Here is an 18,685-nt window from a genome sequence, read left to right as displayed (position 1 = left end):
GTTCTGAAGGGTAGGAATTCCAAGATTAAAAGGCTGGCATCTGATAAGGACCTTCTTGCTCCATCATCTTATGGCAGAAGGGCAGAGAGGGCAAGAGAGAGAGAGAGGGCAAGAGGGAGCCCAACTCATCTTTTGATAAGGAACCCACTCCTGTGATAATGGCATTAATCCATTCATGAAAGCAGAGTCCTCATGGCCCAATCACTTCTTAAAGGTCCCACCTCTTAATACTATTGCACTGGGGATCAAGTTTCTCCCTAAAACTTGGGGGTGAACACTGGGGGACACATTCAAATATAACATGCCTTCTCTGGCCTCCCAAATTCATGTTCTTCTCACATGCAAAATACATACACCCCATTCTGATTGCCCCAAAGTCTTAACTCTTTCCAGCACAAACTCAAAAGTTCAGTCTCAGCTAGATCAGATATGGTGAGACAAGGCATGATTTATCCTCAGGCAAATTTTCCTCCAGCTGTTAGTCTATGAAATCAAGCAAGATATTTACTCCCAAAACACAACGGTGGGACAGGCATAGCCTAGACATTCCTATTCTGAAAGAAATAGGGAAGAAAAAGGGGATAACTGGTCCCAAGTAAGTCCAAAACCCAACAGTGCAAACAACTAACTCCTTTTTTGAGATAGTCTCACTCTGTCACCCAGGCTAGAGTACAATGCCATGATCTCAGCCCACTGCAACCTCTGTCTCCACGTTCAAGCGATTCTCCTGCCTCAGCCTCCCGAGTAGTCGGGATTACAGGCATCTGCCACCATGCCCAGCTAATTTTTGTATTTTTAGTAGAGATGGGATTTTGCCATGTTGGCCAGGCTGGTCTTGAATTCCTGACCTCAGGTGATCCGCCTGCGTTGGCCTTCCAAAGTGCTGGGATTACAGGCATGAGCCACCGTGCCCGGCCAAACAACATTAACTCTTAAGGCTCCAGAAGACTCTTCCTTAACTATGTGACCTATTTGGACACACTGGGGTGGGTCCTTGCCCCCATGGCTTTGCTGGGCTCATGCCACACAGCATCTGTCACAGGTTGGAGTTTCACACTGGCAGGTCTTCAGTTCTGGGGTCTTGGGGATGGCCTCACTCCATTAGGCACTGTCCTAGTGGGGACTCTCTGCAGTGGTTCCATGGACAAGTCTGACTGGGCCCCCACGCTACCCAAGGCATCCTTTGAAATCGAAGTGAAGGAAGCCATGCCCCCATGACTCTTGCATTCTGCACTCCTGCCAAATTAACACCACATGGATACTGCCACCACAAGCTTACAGTTTATGCCCAGTGGCAGGTTGAGCCACACCTGAACCAGCAGGAACCAATGGCTGGGGCAGCCAAGGGGCACGCTACTGGCATGTGGGAAGCAGAGTCATGAGGCAGCATGAGCCAGTGAATGCTGTCTGTGATGGAAGGGGCAGCCTCAAAGAGTTTTGAGGCTTCGGGGTCATTCTCCCACCGTCTTGATAGCTCCTGGGTTCCTTCTATTTATAATAATGTTTTCAGCAGTCTCTGGAGATACAACCTTGGTTTGCTCTCCTAAACACACCTTTTCACTTCATAAATGGACAGCCTGCAAATTCCGTATCTTTTTGTTCTGCCTTTTAATTATGTTTTATCTTTAAATCATTTCTACCTCTCACATCTTACTATATGCAGTTAAAAGAAAACACGTAACTCTTTCAGTGTTCTGCTTAGAAATTTCTTCCACCAGATATTCAGTTCATTGGTCTTAAATTCTGCCTTCCAATAAAGCCCAAGGCATGGTCACAAATTAAGCCAAATTCTTTGTTAATTTCTAGTAAGGATGGCCTTTATTCTAGTTTCCAATACCTTGTTTCTCATTTCCGGCTGAGACCTCATCAGAATTGCCTTTGCCATCCCTATATTTATCACCGTTCTGATCACAACCACTGAAGTAATCTCTAAAAAGTTTCAGACTTTCCATACAGCTCTTCTGAGCCCTCACCAGAATCACCCTTTAACATTCCACCCACAGCAATAGTCTTTTTCTAACATTCACTTCAAAACTTTTTCAGCTCTTCCCCATTACCTAGTTCCAAAGCCACTTTCAGGTATTCGTTATAGCAACTCCCCACTTTTCCAGTACCAATTTTCTGTCTTAGTCTGTTTTGTGTTGCTATAACAGAGTACTACAGACTCAGTAATTCACAGCAAACAGAAAAATATTGACTCATGGTTCTGGAGGCTGAGAAGCCCAAGATTGACAGGCTGACATCTTATGAGTGCCCTCTTGCTGTGTCATCTCATGGCAGAAGGGCAGAGGGGGTGAGAGAGACAGCAAGCCAGCAAAAGGGGCCAAACTCACCCTTTATGAGAAACCCACTCATGTGATAACAAACCCATTCCTGTGGTAACAGCATTAATCCATTCATGAGGGCAGAACCCTCATGGCCTAATCACCTCTTAACAGTCCCACCTCTTTTTTTTTTTTTTTTTTTTTGAGACGGAGTCTCGCTCTGTCGCCCAGGCTGGAGTTTAGCGGCGCGATCTCGGCTCACTGCAAGCTCCGCCTCCCGGGTTCACGCCATTCTCCTGCCTCAGCCTCCAGAGTAGCTGGGACTACAGGCGCCCACAACCGCGCCCGGCTAATTTTTTGTATTTTTAGTAGAGACGGGGTTTCACCGTGGTCTCGATCTCCTGACCTTGTGATCCGCCCGCCTCGGCCTCCCAAAGTGCTGGGATTACAGGCGTGACCACCGCGCCCGGCCTCAGTCCCACCTCTTAATACTGTTGCATTAGGGATCAAGTTTCTCCCAAAAACTTGAAAATGAACTTTGGGGGATACATTCAAACCACAGCACCTTCCACAAAATAAAAGTAAGTATTACCATAACTCCTTATTTTTAATCAAATCTCTGTAATGTCACTCTGTTCATAGATTAAGATTTGTACCTCCAAGTCCAGTTTGCTCAGATTGGGCAGATGTCATTGATTAGTCATTAATCATCTAGAATAATAAATCTTTCCCACCCAAGATTTCAGATTGCTTTTAATTTGTAAACAGTAAAATGTAACATGAGGAAGACTATTTGAAGTGCTATAGTAAAATTAGGTTTTGCTAATAGGACAGTGTGTTTCTCCTCTTAGGTAACATTTTCACATTAACAGAGGTCTTCTGGAGACAGTACATTTACTCAGAATTTCTGAAAAGTTGTTCCACAGAACACTAGTACTTAATCCTACTTGAAGGAAATGATTTTGTGAAACATGTGAGAGCTCTGTATACTATATTTCTTGGGGGAAAAAGTCATATTAAGTGCCTATCAAAATGAAAGAAAATGGAGTTTTATTTTCTCTAACTCAGTGTAATTCAGACTTCACCATAGAACTCCCATTCCCAATACCTATTGCAGATGTGATTCTACTTTGGCAGATGCTGCCATAACCAAAAGGACTTCAAAGATAAAAATGTCAGCATTATGGCAGATGTATGGTTACTTGTATGGTGAGGAAAGCAACTCCCATCATGCTTTGTAACCAACTGCTTGGTTTTTTTGAATGATACTTTTCAATAGAATAGAAAGCCCACTGGCCCTATCTCTTATATTTACACTATATGTATTTAAACTTTCTTATTGATCAATATTTAGGTGAGAAGCAATTTCTTGCTGTGAAAAATACCTTATTGAACAGGTCTGTGTTTATTACTGTACATAAGCAAGAGTTTCTCTAAGGTATTTATCAAAAGTAGAATTGCTCAGTCATAGTTAATATTTATTTTCAACCTCACTAGATACTGTCATAGAAGTAGAGAGCATCAGTATGCTCCCAGTTCACAATCCCTTCAACCAGTGAAATATGTTTTCCTTATATCCTTACTTCTGGTATGCATAGTAATATTTTCCTGGTTAATAGTGAGTTGGGCATCTTTTCACATCTGCATATTGGCTCAACACTGTAACTTGCCAATTTATGTCTTTGCCTGTTCCTTTAAAAAAGCTTTTAAAATATAAGAATTATAGGATTCTTAAAAAATAAAATTCTAGATAATAGTCCTTTATTATAAATGGACTTACCTTCTCCCATATTGTTTTTATGTTGATACTGTCATATGAATACGTTAAATGTGGATACAGTCATAGCTTTCATTATTACCTAATAATCTTTAAAATTTTACTTTTTAGTAGACTGTTGGTTTTCTAGGCAATCAGGTGTGTCAAGTACAAATAGATATAATTTTGGTTTTATCCTAAATATTTATAGTGATTATTTTTAAAATTATTGTTATTGTAATAGAGTCTCCAGAACAAGGTTTAGTATTCATGGTGATAGCAGGCATCTGTTCATTTTCTCCAATTTAATGAAAATTACTTGGTGTAATGTTTACTCTAGGTCTGAGATAAATAGATTTTGTTTTTTTTTTTTTTTTTTGAGACGGAGTCTCGCTGTGTCACCCAGGCTGGAGTGCAGTGGCCCGATCTCCGCTCACTGCAAGCTCCGCCTCCCGGGTTTACGCCATTCTCCTGCCTCAGCCTCCGAGTAGCTGGGACTACAGGCGCCCGCCACCATTAGTTTTTTTTATTTTTAGTAGAGACGGGGTTTCACCATGTTAAGGATGGTCTCGATCTCCTGACTTCGTGATCCACCCGCCTCGCCTCCCAAAGTACTGGGATTACAGGCTTGAGCCACCGCGCCCGGCGATAAATAGATTTTGTTGTGGCTTAGTTGTCTCAGTTCCTGTTTAACTTTTTTTTTTTTTTTTTTTTTTTAGAAATGTCTGCTAAATATAGTCAGATGCCTTTTTGGCTCATTGATACGATGTTTTTCTCCTTGAGTTTGTTAATGTGACAAGTTGTACTATAGTCATTAAGGCAGGTATGTTAGAATGAACAAGAATGTTCATTCATGTATGTTAGAATGAGCAAGAATGAACAAATAGACCAATGGAACAAAATGAAGAGCCCTGAAATATCTCTCTCTGTATATATATATGTGGTTGTCTAATTTGTGATAAAGTTTCCTCGGCCATGTGGTTGGGAAATGGTGGTCTTTTCAATAAAAAGCACTGGATCAGTTGTGTATCTGTTCTGATAAAAAAATTCATCTTGACCCTTACCTCACAATACATAAATCAATTCCAGATGCATGAGTGATCTAATCGTAAAAGGGAAAGCAAGAAGGGCTTCAGGAGAAAATGTAGAATATCTTTCTAGCATTGGAGAAGCAACACGATTTTTTTTTTCTTTTTTTTTTTTTTTGAGAAATTTTGAGAAAAAAGCCAAATTTTAAATGATGATATTAAATTGTTTAAAAAACCGGCCGGGCATGGTGGCTCATGGCTGTAATCCCAGCACTTTGGGAGGCTGAGGTGGGTGGATCACCTGAGGTCAGGAGTTCGAGACCAGCTTGGCTAACATGGTGAAACCCTGTCTCTACTAAAAATACCAAAAAAAAGAAAAAAAAAAAAATTAGCCAGGCACGGTGGCACACACCTGTAGCATTCCCAGCTACTTGGGAAGCTGAGGCAGGAGAATTGCTTGAACCTAGGAGGCAGAGGTTGCAGTGAGTTGAGATCACACCATTACACTCCAGCCTGGGTGACAAGAGCAAAACTTCGTCTCCAAAAATAAAAATAAAAAATTGTTTTTAAAAAACCAAGTGTGTTGGATATCAGTTGTTGTTGTTGTTTTGTTATAAGTATTCTACTGTGCCCCAGGCTCTTTTTTGTGCTACAGAGGCTGGAAGCCTCAGCACTACAGTTTTTAGACCCTCTTGCCTCTAGAATTCCAGATGTGATCTATGTTCTTCCAGTGAGATAAACTCATGCAAGATTAGGAAGACAGAAGAAAGCAGAAAGCAACAGCTTTCTCCTTCTCCTTCACCAGTGCTGATGGTATGAGGTTTTGCAGCAGCTTCTGATAGTGCCTTTGTCATGAAGGTATTTAACAAAAGTTGAGGTCATAAATTATACGATATTACCACAAATGATTAAAACACAAGGTTTGGTACATGTTGGGCCACTTTCAAAATATGCAAATTTAATGTAAAGTACATCCACAAGATATAGTTTTGGAATAAATGAAGGCTCCAGAAATATGTTGAGAAATAACATGGATTTAATTCCTGGTGAGGCACCTTTAGTTTTTATGATTTCAAAGTTAGTAAAATCATATATATGTGTGTGTGTGTGTGTGTGTGTGTGTGTATATATACACACACACAAATATAAATATGAAAAAAATTGAGTAGTTGGAATTACAGATGTGCCTCACCATGCCTGGCTAATTTTTGTACTTTTTTGTAGAGTCAGCTGTTACCCAGGCTGGTCTTAAACTCCTGGGCTCAAGCCATTCACCTACCTCATCCTCCCAAAGTTCTGGGATTACAGGCTTGAGCCACCGTGCCTGTCCATGACCTGTTAATAAGAACAACAAAAAGGTTAGAATGACAGGTTTTAGATGTACAATGGAAGGGTTTTTGGAAAGGACACTGCTCTGTGTCAAATGATGGAGCATTTGACACGTGGGTTTTTTTTTTTCTACTAAGAGAAACTGCAGATGTCTGAGAGGCAACTGAAAATATTAATAGTACGGATTTAGATACTAAGAAAAGAAATGAAACTCTCTGAAAGAAACACTCTTATTCTGCATGATTATGATGAATTGAAGATTCAAACTGCTTTTTTTCAAACTGAACAATACGAGAAAAGAAACAATCTGAAGAAAATCCTATTTCAGAAGGTCAGTGAGCATGATATTGGTCTAAGCGCGCCATCATTTGACACAGAGCAGGGCCCTTTCCAAAAATCCCTCCATTGTACTTCAGTGAAGTCAGGCGTTAATTCTCTGGTGCTGTTGGACAAGGCAAATGACCCACAGTTAGTTATGTTCACCAGCAGTCTCCTCACCAGAGAGGGTGTGAAGAATTTAGCCCCTAGTGTCAGAAGGCCTCAAAACTTAGTCAAAACAAGGCCAGGTGCAGTGGCTCAAGCCTGTAATCCCAGCACTTTGGGAGGCCAAGGCAGGCGGATCACTTGAGGCCAGGAGTTCGAGACCAGCCTGGCCAACGTGGTGAAACCCTGTCTCTACTAAAAATACAAAAAATTAGCTGGGTGTGGTGGTGGGCACCTGTAATCTCAGCTACTCAGGAGGCTGAGGCAGGAGAATCCTTTGAACTTGGGAGGCTGAGGTTGCAGTGAGACAGTATGGTGCCACCACACTCCAGGCAGGGTGACAGAGTGAGACTTTGTTTCAAAAAAAAAAAGTCAAAACAGAAAGAGAATATGGAGGAGATGTTTTAATAATTCTTTTTATTGCTTTTTTTTAATGGAGTGTTGATTTTCTTACATAAATTTAATTGATTTTACTTTGGGGCCGGGCGCGGTGGCTCAAGCCTGTAATCCCAGCACTTTGGGAGGCCGAGACGGGTGGATTACATAAATCGAGACCATTTAATTGAAACCCTGTAAAAAATACAGGTACATAGGGCACTGTGATTTTGAATTTAAAAAGACTACTTTGGGACTTCAGCCTTCTTAGTAGTTTTGTTTGTTTGTTTTTGTTTGTTTTTGATATGGAGTCTTGCTCTGTCGCCCAGGCTGGAGTTCAGTGACACGATCTTGGCTCACTGCAACCTCCGTCTCCCAGGTTCAAGCGATTTTCCTACCTCAGCCTCCGAGTAGCTGGGACTACAGGTGTGCGCCACCATGCCCGGCTAAATTTTTTTGTATTTTTAGTAGAGACGAGGTTTCAGCATGTTGGCCAGGCTGGTATCGAACTCCTGACGTCAGGTGATCCACCTGCCTCGGCCTCCCAAAGTGATGGGATTACAGGCGTGAGGCACCGTGCCTGCCGCCTTAGGGTTATATAGTAGCTCAGATTTTTCATTTATCTCCTATTTCATGCATATCCTATTCTTTGCAAAATGAAACAAGATTGCCTAGGCATTTTCAAATATCTTCTAAAGTTTTATATTCTTAAGGAAAGAACAAAGTATTTCATGTATTAACTAATATATCAAAGAATTTGGGATACAGAAGATGCCCCAGGGTGGTCCCTGGTGGGCTTATCCCATTTCTTTCCTGAAGGAACGCAGGGCAGGACAAATTCAATCTTATCTGAGACCTCTCCAGTTAGTATTTTTCTTTTGGAACGGAGTTCTGCTCTTGTTGCCCAAGCTTGGGTGCAATGGCGGATCTCAGCTTAATGCAACCTCCGCTACCCGGGTTCAAGCGATTCTCCTGCCTCAGCCTCCCGAGTAGCTGGGATTACAGGCGCGCGCGACCACGCTCGGCTAATTTTTTGTATTTCTAGTAGAACGATACATTCACAATTGCAGGAGATAGGAGACACACACACACACAGAGAGAGAGAGAGAGAGAGAGAGAGAGAGAGAGAAAGGAAGGGAGAGCGCAGTGAGCACAAGCGACCTTTCTAGGTCTAGGTCCTGCTCCAGGTTCTGGTGGGCTTTGAGAGTATTTTCATTGCATGCCTGATGTGTGCCCACTCCTTGCTTGGGTGTATGCAGTGAGTAACTGCTAGCTGTTTAGTACACGTATTAGGCACCTGCTGGTGCCAAAACTTCTTTCTAAATCCTCCGCAGCTGAGCCTGGTGCCTCACGCCTGTAGTCCCAGCACTTTGGGAGGCTCAGGCGGGAGGATCTTTTAAGCCCAGGAGTTCGACTTGGGTTGGGTAACATCGCGAGCTCTGGTCTCTATAAAAATTAAAAAAATTAGTTTGGCGTGGTGGCGCGCGCCTGCAGTCCCAGCTACTCTGGAGGCTCAGGTGGGAGGGCAGCTTGAGCCCGGGAGGTCGAGGCTGCAGGGAGCTGTAACTAATCACGCCACTGCACTCCAGCCTGGGCGACAGAGCGAGACCCTGCCTCAAGAAAAAAATAAATAAAAAAGTATTCCTCAGCGACAAAAACAAACGCAAGCCCGAGCTCGCCTCAGCCCCAGGCAGCCTGGAAAGCCCTCACGCCCCGAGCATCCAAAGCTCCAGCGCCCGCGCATGCGCACTCCGCGCAGCCTGTTGGGGCTGGAACCAGTCCCTCCCATCGGCGGACTACATTTCCCACAGGCCTCCGCGCGCAGTTCTTTCCGGCTTCCCTGCTGGTGTCGGCTCCGAGAGGTGAGTTGGTCGCGTGCACCCAGGCAATGGGCGCGGGGGCGGCGCGGGGGCGGCGCGGACCTCTGTGTGAGCCAGGAGGCCGTAGCTGTGGAGTTTGTGGCGCTGACTGGGCGCCGGGTGCCCTGTTGCGTCCTCTGCCTTACCGCTTCAGAGCCGCGCAGGTCCAGCGGCCCGGAATGGCTCCGAGTTAGATGCAGGAACCCCAGAGTGAATGAAGGCCCCCAAACAAAAAGACGCAGTCTTAAGAAGGACTGCAGATTGCACAGCTTTACCCGAGCTCCCTCCCATGGAAACTGCGGGGAACTCGGAGACAGATTCCAGCCCCTTCGTGTACCTGGCCTTTCTCTCTGATACGGGAAAGGGTCAGCTTTATTCCAGGCTCCCTGTTATTTCCATCGGGTTTTGCGCGCAGTAGACGGAGGGAGCAAGTGCGCTAGCGGGGGTGTGTCCTGATCAGCCAAGGCCGGCTGCAGGAAAGGCCTGGGGTCTCAAGATTCCCGTCTCCTTTCCCAATCCTGCTGTTCTTTAGGTTGCTGTTGCATATACACAAGTCAGCATCCAGATGAGTGTTTCCTTTTTGTTCCATGAAGTGTAATTTTTATTTTTCTGGGCGTGGGGACATTTGCTTTCCTCTTCTGTGAAGGGGTGAAAATCAGCTCGGACTGAACAATGAAGCAGCTCTGTCATTAATCAGGCTAGGAAGGAAGAGACAGATAAATCCAGTTGCAAAATTAATAGAAAACATGATTTCTTCCCAGATGGTGCAGTAGTTGTAAAATGGCATAATGACTCCCTCTTTGAGAGATTACAGTTTTCTTACCAGTGATGTTCTAGACTTGCTTTGCTGTTTTCATTCTATTACTGGGGATACCCTCTTGATTACACTCATGATTGCATTCAATATTTCATTAATTCCTGCCTCTCATAATCTCTCCTCGGAAACAACAACCATTCCAGATCGCAGCTGTCATTAGATCCTCCTTAGAATCCTTCAGCTGGAACTCAACCGTTTACAAAAAGAGCTTTTCTCCTCTCTCTCGTCCATCCTATTCCAACCCTTCCTGTGGAATTTTCTCCCTTTCTACCAGTCAATAGATATGATTTTGTCGGGCTATGCGGGCTTGTTCCCGTTAATCTTCAGCTGGTTAGGCTTTAACTCCTGAAATGTCCTGTCCACTGACCTGGTGCTTTGTCCTTCCTTCCCAGTGAATGATGGGGTGATCAGGGTAGATTCCAACTTCCTACCCCTTTCCAGTAGGTTTTTGTTTTGTTTTGTTTTGTTTTTGAGATGGACTCTGGGTCTGTTTTTTGAGATGGAGTCTGGGTGTGTTACTCAGGCTGGAGTGCAGTGACAGGATGGGCTCACTGCAACCTCCGCCTCCTGGATCAAGGGATTCTCCTGCCTCAGCCTCTCCAGTAGGATTACAGGGATGAGTCACCGCGCCCGGCTTCCAGTAGGTATTGACGTGAGCATTTGGCAGTAATTTAGTTTCTCTTATGAGCTGCCTCTTTCTAATCATTTGGATGGTCTGGAAGTAAACCTCCTGAAGAGAAGCTAACTGCAGAACTTTATTTTATTTTATTATTTATTTATTTATTTATTTTTTTGGAGACAGAGTCTTGCTCTGTCGCCCAGGCTGGAGTGCAGTGGTGCGATCTTGGCTCATTGCAAGCTCCACCTCCCGGGTTCTAGTGATTCTCCTGCCTCTGCCTCCTCAGTAGCTGGGACTACAGGCGCCCGCCACCGCGCTTGGCTAATTTTTTGTATTTTTAGTAGAGACGGGGTTTCACCGTGGTCTCGATCTCCTGACCTTGTGATCCGCCCGCCTGGGCCTCCCAAAGTACTGGGATTACAGACGTGAGCCACCGCGCCCGGCCAGAACTTTATTTTATTACTTACTTTTTTTTTTTATTTTTTTTTTTGGGGGGTGGGGACACTCTGTCCCTTAGGCTGGAATGCAGTGAAGTGATCTCCCTTCCTGCAGCCTGGACCTCCCTGGCTCAAGTGATCCTCCCACCTCAGCCTCCTGAGTGGCTGAGACCACAGGTACGTGGCCCCACGCCCAATTTTTAAAATTTTTTGTAGAAATGAGGTCTCCCTATGTTGCACAGGCTGATCTCAAACTCCTGGACTCAAGGAATTCTTCCACCTCAGCCTCCCAAAGTGTTGAGATTACAGGCATGAGCCACGGCGCAGAACTTTCATTCGATGGTGATTAGTTGAGGAGTTTACAGTTTAGATGGAATGACACACTAGGTCTCTTTGATCCCCACCGCCCTGAGTTCAAAAGCAGGGAAAGGTAAGGAGGTGGTTTGGCGACAGGATCTTTTCTGCTTTTGAGGCTTTTAAGGAGTGATAATATGATAGGGTTTTTAGTGGAGAGGTGTGTTAACAAGGGAAGGGGTTATTAGAAGGGAAGGGAAGACAGTAGAAATTTGGAAAGTGGTTTGAAGTTTTTGACAGGGTGAGTTTGTTTCAGGCCACGTATTTATCAGGTCTCATGAGATGCAGTTTAGTATAGTGACAGTCGTCTGGGTTATGGAGCTAAAGTAGCGGGGTTCTAGTCCTCAACCTGCCACTTAGAGCTGCCTGAGCTTGGGACAATTTATTTCATCTCTTTGTGCCATAGTTTCATCATCTGCAAAATGAGGATAATGATAGACCCTACTATATAGGATGGCTCTGAGTAGAGGAATTAATATATGCAAAACCCTTAGCTAATGCTTGGCACATAATAAATGCTCAGTAGATTTGTTACCGTTAGGTTGTAATTTAATATTTTTCCTCATCACCCATATCCAAAAATTAGTATCCTACCACATTTGTCTTATCTGTGTACCCTCCTTTTGTAAACTGTTGATCATCAGGAAGGATTGCCAATTAAGAGCAGGGCTATGAAGAATGTTTTTTGTTTGTTTGTTTTTTGAGACGGAGTTTTGCTCTGTCATCCAGGCTGTAGTGCAGTGGCACGATCTTGGCTCACTGCAACCACCCCCCCGCCCAGGTTCAAGCCATTCTCCTGCCTCAGCCTCCCAAGTAGCTGGGATTACAGGTATGCATCACCGTGCCTGGCTAATTTTTGTATTTTTAGTAGAGACAGGGTTTCACCATGTTGGCCAGGCTGGTCTTGAGCTCCTGACCTAAGTGATCTGCCTGCGTTGGCCTCCCAAAGTGCTGGGAAGAATTCTAAAAATAATTCTGGGAAGAAGCATATGTAGTATTCTTCATCTTTAGTAATATAGCTGACTTATGAAATGCTTATTTACTATTCTAAGTGCCTTATATGTAGTATCTTATTTATTTCTCATAACAATTCTTTCAGTTAGAAACTGTAGTTCTCACCATTTCATCTGCGGGAACTGGAAAGTAACCTAATATCGTGCAGTAAAAAAAAAAAAAAAAAAAAAAAAAAGCATATATTGGTAATTACAACAGTATACCAAATATCATCATTATGCATACTTAAAAAAAAAAATCTGGCTGGGCGCGGTGGCTCATGCCTGTAATCCCAGCACTTTGGGAGGCCAAGGCAGGTGCATTACCCGAGGTCAGGAGTTTGAGACCAGCCTGGCCAAAATGGTGAAACCCCATCTCTACTGAAAATACAAAAATGAGCTGGGCATGGTGGCACACGCCTGTGATCCCAACTACTCGGGAGGCTGAGAATTGCTTGAACCCAGGAGGTGGAAGTTGCAGTGAGCTGAGATCGTGCCACTGCACTCCAGCCTGGGTGACAAAGCGAGACCTTGTCTCAAAAAAAAAAAAAAAAATCTTCCTGCTTTATTCAGCAATCTCATGATGAAGGGAAGAGATATCAATCTGATAGATATCGATCTGATGATGGCACGCACTGTCAAGTTTTGTCCAGATTATACTGAAGCTATAGGGTCTTTATGGAGGTAACTGGATTTCATACAGATGTATGCCTTACAGTTTTTATTTTAATGATGTTATATGCAAAGTGAGACCAGTTGGTCAAGGAGACCCAACATCAGCTGGAGGGCTTCATAGGCATCTTAGCCAAAAGAACTGGTTCAGACGCAAAATAAACCTGTTTGTCCAGAAGATGTAAAAGGAAGCAGCATGGGGCTGCCTTCAGTGCTTAGAAGACATCAGTCAGGGACTTTTTGTCATTCTTTTCTAGGCCATACTCCAACACACATGGGCAAATTAAATCATAGCGTTGGTTCATGAATGGGAAGCTGAAGTGAAAAAAAAAGCCACTCAGGAAAAACAGCATCTGTTTTTACAGTATCCTTAGCTTTTTTTCTCAGTTAAAGGGAAGACTGAAAGAAAAACTTGAAGCGGGAAAGTCTTATTTGGAGTATTTGGGTATTTCAGGCTCACGCTATTTAATGTGGTGATGCGTGTTGCTGGCTGTGACTGTAAACATTTTAACTGGTCCTGCTAGGGAAACATGATTTTTTTTTTTTTCTGTCAAAATAGTTTCACACTACACATGCTGGTATTTTCTTTTTTTAAAACACACTGGCTTCACCCATTCAAAATTAAGGCAACATCATTTTTAATAGTTGCATCATTTTCAGTGGTATGGATAAACAACAGGTTATTGAATCATTCCAAAATTAGGTTCCTTTCAGCTTTAATCCATTATAAACCATGCTGTCAGCATAGCTCTGCATAAATTTTTTTTTTTTTTTTTGAGACAGAGTCTCCCTCTGTCACCCAGGCTGGAGTGCAATGGCATGATCTCAGCTCACTGCAACCTCCGTCTCCCGGGTTCAAGCGATTCTTCTGCCCTAACCTCCCGAGTAGCTGGGATTACAGACACCTGCCATCATGCCCGGCTAATTTGTGTATTTTTGTAGAGACAGGGTTTCACCATGTTGGCCAGGCTGGTCTTCAACTCCTGACCTCAGGTGATCCGCCCACCTCAGCCTCCCAAAGTGCTTGGATTACAGGCGTGGGCCAGCGGCCCTGGCCATAGCTCTGCATAATCTTTATGTACAGATACAAACAGTCCCTTTAGTGTCGGAAGTGGAGCTTCGATTCAGAGTTTACAGGGTTGAAATGCTGCTTCACATAGCTCTAAATGTGGACTGACTTAGTGTCGGCATCCCCACGACCTTGCTGATATACGACATCATCCGTCTTTGAGGTCTCCCAATGCAGTCCTTGTAAAAAGGTACATTTTGTTTAACACTCATTTTTTTCTTTTCTTTTCCTTTCCTTTCTTTTCCTTTCTCTCTTTCTCTCTTTCTCTCTTTCTTTCTTTCAACAGGATCTTACTTTGTTGCCCAGGCTTTAGTGCAGTGGCATGATCTCAGCTCACTGCAACCTCTGCTTCCCAGGCTCAAGCCATCCTCCTGCCTCAACCTCCTGAGTAACTGAGACTACAGGTGTATATGCTACCATGCCTGGCTAATTTTTTAATTTTTTTTTGTAGAGATGAAGTCTCGCTATGTTGCCCAGATTCTGGTAACTACCATTCTACTCTCTACTTCTATCAGATCAAGTTTGTTTGTTTGTTTATTTATTTATTTTGAGACAGAGTTTTGCTCTTGTTGCCCAGGCTGGAGTGCAGTGGTGTTATCTCAGCTCACCACAACCTCCTCCACCTCCCGAGTTTAAGTGATTCTCCTGCCTTAGCCTCCCGAGTAACTGGGATTACAGGTGTGCACCACCATGCTCAGCTAATTTTGTATTTTTAGTAGAGACGGGGTTTCTCCATGTTGGTAAGGCTGGTCTTGAACTGCCAACCTCAGGTGATCCGCCTGCCTCGGCCTCCCAAAGTGCTGGAATTACAGGCGTGAGCCACCACCCCTGGCCGAGATCAACTTTTTAAGATTCCATTTATGAGTGAGATCATGTGGTGTTTATCTTTCTGTTTCTGGCTTATTTCTCTTAACATAACGTCCTTCCAGGTTCATCCATGTTGTCACAAATGACAGGTTTTGTTTCTTTATCATAGCTAAATAGTATTACATTTTATATACATAGCAGATTTTCTTTGTCCATTCATCCATTGATGGACGCTTAGGTTGATTCCATGTGTTGGCCATTGTGAATAATGCTATAATAAATGTGAGAGTGCAGAGATCTCTTTGACATTCTGATTTCATTTCCTTTGGATATATACAGTAGTGTGATTGCTAGATCATATGGTAGTTCTGTTTTTAATTTTTTGAGGCCTTTCCATACTGTTTGTCATAATGACTGGCTTCCCAAAGTGTTGGGAATACAGGCAGGAGCCACCATGCCCAGCCTGTTCAGATTTTTTATTTCTTCATAATTCAATCTTGGTAGGTTGTATGTGTCAGGGAATTAATCATTTATTCTAGGTTATCCAATTTCCTGGTGTATATTTGTTCATAATAGTCTCTTGTATTTCTGTTGTATCAGTTGTAATGTCTCCTTTTTCATTTCTGGTTTTATTTGAATATTTTCAATATTTTCTGTTTTCTCTTGGTTAATATAGCTTAGTTAGGTTTGTCAATTTTGTGAGGTTTTTTTATTTTTTCAAAAAAAAAAACCTCTTAATTTTATTGATTCTTTCTAATGGCTTTCTAGTCTGTGTCATTTATTTCTGCCCTAATCTTTATTATTTTCTTCCTTCTAACTTGGGGCTATACCTGGATATTTACCTTTCCTCGGGTTTGGAAAGTTTTTTTGCTTCTCTTTTTTTCTCTTTCCTCTTTCTTTTTCCTTCCTTCCTTCCTTCCTTCCTTCCTTCCTTCCTTCCTTCCTTCCTTCCTTCCTTCCTTCCCTCCTTCCCTCCCTCCCTCCGTCCCTCCCTCCCTCCCTCCCTCCTTCCTTCCTTCCTTCCTTATCTTCCTTCCTTTCCTTTCATCTCACTCTGTTGCCCAGGCTGGAGTGTAGTGGCATGATCATAGCTCACTGCAACCTTGAACTTCTGGGCCCAAGTGATCCTCCTGCCTCAGCCTCCTGAGTAGCTGGGACTACAGGCACCCACCACCACGCCACCTATTTTTTTTGTATTTTTTAGTAGAGATGGGGTTTCACCATGTTAGCCAGAATGGTCTCGATCTCCTGACCTCGTGATGCAACTGCCTCGGCCTCCCAAAGTGCTGGGATTACAAGCGTGAGCCACCGCGCCTGGCCTATTTGAATTCTTTATCAGGCAGTTCAGACATCTCCATTTTTTTAGAGTCAATCAATGGCACTTTATGTTGTCCTATTGGTGATATGTTTCCCTGATTGTTGTTGATCCTTGTGACCGTGCGTTGATGTCTGCACACTTGAAAGGACTGTGTATTTATTCCAGTCTTTGCAGAATGAGTTTCATCTGGGAAAGCCCATCAGTAGTCAGCCCATCCAGTGATTCTGGGCAGCCTGTGTGGTTTGGTTCTTAAGGCTGGGGCTGCTATGGTGGGTATAGTGCTGGGATGCTCCAAAAGGCTGGAACCACATTCTCTGATGTTGCACATAGCATGCCCCAAGGCCAGGGCCAATCTGGCCAGTGCAGTGCTGTGGCACGCTCAAAGCCTGAGACCACTGTGAATGGTGCCATACTGTTATGTGCCTGATTGCAGAGGCCACTGAGGCCTGCCTGTTGCTGAGGGCTGTTGGAGCCCAGGGCCTCTGATGTCAGCCTGATGGTGGTGGCAGCCTGGAGGTGGAGTTCATCATGAAAGCCTGAAGCCTGGGCTTCATGATCTTTCTTGATGCCAGAGCAGGTCTAGAGGGTCAGTCTGTGGCTACTGGCCTGGAGTCTGGGGTTGGGAGTCTCCCTGTTGCTGGGCAGGCCTGGTATTAGGGAACAGGCAAAAGTTCTGTGCTCACTTTTCTGACTTCCCCAAATGGGCAATACCTTTGTCTACACTGTGCTGCCTTGAGTTGGGGAAGGGTGACATGGGTAATGTCGAACTCTCCTTCCTGCACTCTTCAGTGCTTCTTTTTTTTTTTTTTTTTTTTTTTTGAGACGGTGTCTTGCTCTGTCACCCAGGCTGGAGTGCAGTGGCTGGATCTCAGCTCACTGCAAGCTCCTCCTCTCAGGTTCACACCATTCTCCTGCCTCAGCCTCCCGAGTAGCTGGGACTACAGGCACCCACCACTTCGCCCGGCTAGTTTTTTGTATTTTTTTAGTAGAGACAGGGTTTCACCGTGTTAGCCAGGATGGTCTCGATCTCCTGACCTCATGATCCGCCCGTCTCGGCCTCCCAAAGTGCTGGGATTACAGGCTTGAGCCACTGCGCCCGGCCTTCTTTTCTTATTATTGTGCTACAACCCAGTACTGCGATCTCTCACCTGGTTGCCTTAGCTATTGTGAAGGCATTTTTGTTCATGGATAATTGCTCAAACTGATGTTTCTGCAGGTGGACCATAGATGGAGAGAACTATTTTGCTATCTTCTGAGATTTAATATTTTTTGAAAGATTATTAGCTGGGCATGGTGGTGCCCACCTATAGTCCCAGCTACTTGGGAATCTGAGGTGGGAGGCTGCTGTGAGCCAAGATCATGCCTCTGCAGTCCAGCCTGGGTAACAGAGTGAGACCCTGTTTTTGAAAAACAAAATAAAATCTACTGTTAGTTATTACTCTTTTTTTTTAGTAAATTGCTGATGATCAGATTTCTCCTGATGAAGCAGAAATCCTTGCTTCAGAGACAAATACCTGAGTTGAAAGAGAAACTGGCTTTTAGGCTGGGTGTGGTGGCTCACGCCTGTAATCCCAGCATTTTAGGAGGCTGAGGCAGGCGGATCAGTTGAGGTCAGGAATTCGAGACCAGCCTGGGCAACATGGTGAAACCCTGTCTTTACTATAAATACAAAAATTAGCCAGGCATAGTGGCAGGCGCCTGTAATCCCAGCTACTCAGGAGACTGAGGCAGGAGAACCGCTTGAACCCTGGAGGCAGAGGTTACAGTGAGCCACGATCGTGCCACTGCAGTTCAGCTTGGGTGACAGAACAAGACTCCATCTGCAACTTAACTGATTCGACCCTTGGGCATTAGTTTCCTGAGCTATTAAAAGGAGAGCACTACATTGCAGAACAGTACTGAGGACAACTGACAGTGTGTATAAAGTACCTAACACATAGAGGTTCTCAATGAATGTTGTTGACCAACTGCAGGAATCATGAATCCCTTCCGTCCCCAGCTTGGATACTAAAAGGAAAGTGGGACCAGGCGCGGTGGCTCACGCCTGTAATCCCAGCCCTTTGGGAGGCTGAGGCAGGAGGATCACCTGAGGTCAGGAGTTCAAGACAAGCCTGGTCAACATGGCGAAACCCTGTCTCTACTAAAAATATAAAAATTAGCTGGGCGTGGTGACGTGTACCTGTAATCCTAGCTACTCAGGAGACTGAGGCAGGAGAATCGCTTGAACCCGTGAGCTGGAGGTTGCAGTGAGCTGAGATCGTGCCATTGCACTCCAGCCTGGGTGACAGAGTGAAATTCCATCTTAAAAAAAAAAAAGAAAGTCAATAAAAGAGAAGGAGTGGTGAAGGATGTCAAGGTATGGGAGGCCCTGTTTGGAAAACTGGAGTGGTGAGCTTCCTGGCTGGGGAAGGCAAGGGTAGCCTCACATTGGTGGAAGATGCCAGGTTCAATCTGTGTGGTCTTTTAGTTGTTGTGTTTAGGCAGTTCAGGCAGGATTCTAGGGGCA

The 18,685-nt window shown here is 44.2% G+C and overlaps 2 protein-coding genes across 5 annotated transcripts in view; both read left to right on the top strand.

The window, feature by feature from the left end:
- The window catches only part of LOC126942129 (60S ribosomal protein L37-like), a 303,593-nt gene that overhangs the window by 19,045 nt on the left and 265,863 nt on the right, over positions 1 to 18,685 (top strand). The window contains exon 1 of one of the 3 annotated variants that reach the window (XM_050769385.1): positions 9,536 to 9,539. The exons of the other annotated variants lie outside the window; for them this stretch is intronic. The gene's annotated coding sequence lies outside the window, so the exon portion shown is untranslated. Of the gene's footprint in view, positions 1 to 9,535; positions 9,540 to 18,685 lie in introns of those variants that run through there. 3 annotated transcript variants of the gene reach the window in all.
- ZFP14 (ZFP14 zinc finger protein) overlaps positions 9,051 to 18,685 on the top strand; it is a 40,342-nt gene continuing 30,707 nt past the window's right edge. Inside the window, exon 1 of one of the 2 annotated variants that reach the window (XM_050769057.1) lies at positions 9,051 to 9,097. The gene's annotated coding sequence lies outside the window, so the exon portion shown is untranslated. The remainder of the gene's footprint in view (positions 9,098 to 18,685) is intronic. The other variant, XM_050769056.1, reaches the window with a different exon arrangement.

This window comes from Macaca thibetana, chromosome 19 (genome assembly GCF_024542745.1).
Source record: "Macaca thibetana thibetana isolate TM-01 chromosome 19, ASM2454274v1, whole genome shotgun sequence".
Classification (NCBI taxonomy): Eukaryota; Metazoa; Chordata; class Mammalia; order Primates; family Cercopithecidae; genus Macaca; species Macaca thibetana.
This window is presented reverse-complemented; position numbering and strand designations above follow the sequence as displayed.